General features: G+C 58.3%; 1 protein-coding gene across 1 annotated transcript in view; it reads right to left on the bottom strand.

The window, feature by feature from the left end:
- The window catches only part of LOC105821692 (chromosome unknown open reading frame, human C3orf20), a 60,934-nt gene that overhangs the window by 26,601 nt on the left and 31,453 nt on the right, over nucleotides 1–2,880 (bottom strand). The window lies entirely within an intron of this gene.

Raw genomic sequence — 2,880 nt, 5'->3', positions numbered from 1 at the left:
GCGCTGGCCTCCGCGAACCTCAGAGGGGCCATTCCTGAGAGCCCCCCACAAAGCCCCGCACACACGGCTCCATCCCAGACTCTGCTTCCCAGGAACCCCACTTCAGACGTGCTCGGACAGCCGGGGCATCTCAGGGGCACCGCGGAACCGGGTCGGGTTCCGGAGCTAACTGTCGTCGCTTCTGCTCCGGGAAGCCTTCCCTGGTTGCCTCGGCCGACAGCGGCCGCTCGCTACGCCGAACTTCTGCCTCTGTCCGTCCCTGTCCTTTCTGCCCGGGTCCTGCTCATTTTTACCCTTTGTCCCCAGACCGTCAGCTCCTGGAGGGGAAAACCTGTGCTTTTCGTATCTCCCGCCTGACGGCGCAGAGCAGGCGTGAAGACGATTTTCCTCCGCGGAATTCCAGCCGCGGGTGACGAGCGCGGACAGGTTTCCGCGGCACAGCGACGCCCGGCCTGCGCTCTTTGCCCCGCAGCAGAAATTCCGCGGAGCACGCCCCGTGAGCAGCACGCTGCGACCGTCCTTCCCGTGACCATCCTTCCCGCGACCATCCTTCCCGCGACCATCCTTCCTGCGCGTGGCCCCGGCCGCCGCCTCTGGGCTGATTTTATTTGAAATTTACGCCCAGGCTGCTTCCAGAACAGCAGCTACTAGAGCATTTGAACGGAGGCGTCGTCTCGCTTCCGACGCGCTGCCTGGATCGGAACATTCGGCGAGGAGCCAGGCCTCGGGCCGGGCAGGCCGGGACCGCCCCCCGCCTGTCTCTCTGACGGGTGGCTCCTTCCCGGGCGATGGGTGTCTGGGGAAGCCGTCGACGAGCTTCCCAGCGGCAGACTCGGAGGGGAGGCCCCACCCCGACCCCCACCCCGACCCCCACCCCTCCTGGGCGGCCGTGGGCTTTGCCGGTGACGACAGCTGGCCCCAAACAAGCACACACGGATGGCGCTGAGCGGACTGTGGAAGTCCCAGGACGGGAACACGTTAAAGCTGGGTGGATCCTTACATGTCACTAGGGAGACGGGGAAACTGAGGCCCGGACAGGGAAGGGACTGGCCCAAGGGGCCCTGTGGCCTCTTCCTGGCCTGGACGCCCGGTCAGCGTCAACATATTCTCTGAGACGCTCCTCGCAGCTGGAACAGCCCGAGAATCTAAAGGAGCTGATCGTCTAAGCCTCAAATTTCACGCAGAGACACCCCGCGGAGCTTGCCCGGCCGACTGGAACTCCCACGGCCCACAGGAAATCGCGACAGCCACTCGTTTGTTTCTGTTTGATCTCGTCAGAATGCTGGAGTACAGAGCTCACAGCCCTGCCGTCTCACGCGGAAAACGTCACGGCGATGACGCTTTCTTGGCGACTCAGTCTTGAGCGGCTCCTGTCATCTAGAACACTGTTTCCAGAAGCTGCCTCAATGTATCGGTTTGTGTGTCGCTACGGTAAGTGTCCCCGAGGCAGTGAGGCTCTTTGAGTCATCGCGTCGTTTTAAATAACTTTTCAGCGTTCTATCATGCTGTCAAACTCAGCCTTGGTGAGCTTCTTTTTTCTTTTTTGAGACAGAGTCTCACTGTGTCGCCCGGGCTAGAGTGCCGTGGCGTCAGCCTCGCTCACAGCAACCTCCAACTCCTGGGCTCCAGCGATCCTCCTGCCTCGGCCTCCCGAGTGGCTGGGACCACAGGCATGCGCCACCATGCCTGGCTAGTTTTTTCTACATATTTTTAGTTGTCCAGCTAATTTCTTTCTGTTTTTAGTAGAGACGGGGTCTCGCTCTTGCTCAGGCTGGTCTCGAACTCCTGACCTCGAGCGATCCTCCCGCCTCGGCCTCCCGGAGTGCTGGGATCACAGGCGTGGGCTGCCTTGCCCAGCCGGAAGCTTCTCATGGTGGAGATACTACCCTCTAGACTGGCGAGGTCTGCTAGAAATAATAATGTGAGCTACACGTGTAGTTTCAAGCATCCTAGAAGCCCCACTAAAAACGTCTTTAAAGGTAAAGTTAATTCTAATAATCTGCTGATTTCACCCAGCGTGTACAAAATAGAACCATTTCAACGTGGCATCACAATAAGCAACCGTGAGTGGGGATGTCACATGCACTGTTCACACTGAATCTCTGAAAGGCGGCGTTAGCTTTTCACTCAGAGCCCGTCGCAACTCGGACCCGCCACATTGCAAGCGCTCGGTGGCCACGTGTGACTCGTGGCTACCGCAGGGGGCGGCTTTGGGCCTCCAATTCCAGCTTTCTGAGCTTGCGTTAAGGCGAGGAGCAGCAAGGCTTCACTTACTGAGGGGCTTTCCCAGGCCTGGGGGCCATGTGGGGTCCAGGGGCTTAATGAGATTTCTCCAAACTTCAGAGCTAACCAGAGCTAACGGGGAGGAGGCTGCCGGAAAAAAGAAGCACCCTGCGATCGTACAAGAATGAGTAGTTTTCTACTGCCCACCGCCTTTGATGGGAAAGTCAACTCGCAGTTTCTTACAGTCTAAAAAGGTGTTCGGGAAACGAAAATGTGGCCGGGCGCGGTGGCTCACGCCTGTGATCCTGGCATTCTGGAGGCCGAGGCAGGAGGATCGCTCAAGGTCAGGAGTTCGAGACCAGCCTGAGCAGGAGCGAGACCCCGTCTCTACTAAAAATAGAAAGAAATTAGCCAGACAACTAAAAATATACAGAAAAAATTAGCCGGGCATGGTGGCGCATGCCTGTAATCCCAGCACTCTGGAGGCCGAGGCGGGAGGATCGCTCGAGGTCAGGAGTTCGAGACCAGCCTGAGCAGGAGCGAGACCCCGTCTCTACTAAAAAAATAAAAAGAAATTGGCTGGACAACTAAAAATATATAGAAAAAATTAGCCGGGCATGGTGGCGCATGCCTGTGGTCCCAGCCACTCGGGAGGCC

Source organism: Propithecus coquereli, unplaced genomic scaffold (genome assembly GCF_000956105.1).
Source record: "Propithecus coquereli isolate 6110/MARCELLA unplaced genomic scaffold, Pcoq_1.0 Scaffold588, whole genome shotgun sequence".
Lineage (NCBI taxonomy): Eukaryota > Metazoa > Chordata > Mammalia > Primates > Indriidae > Propithecus > Propithecus coquereli.
Note: the sequence above shows the minus strand (reverse complement) of the source record. Positions and strands in the feature narration are given on the sequence as shown.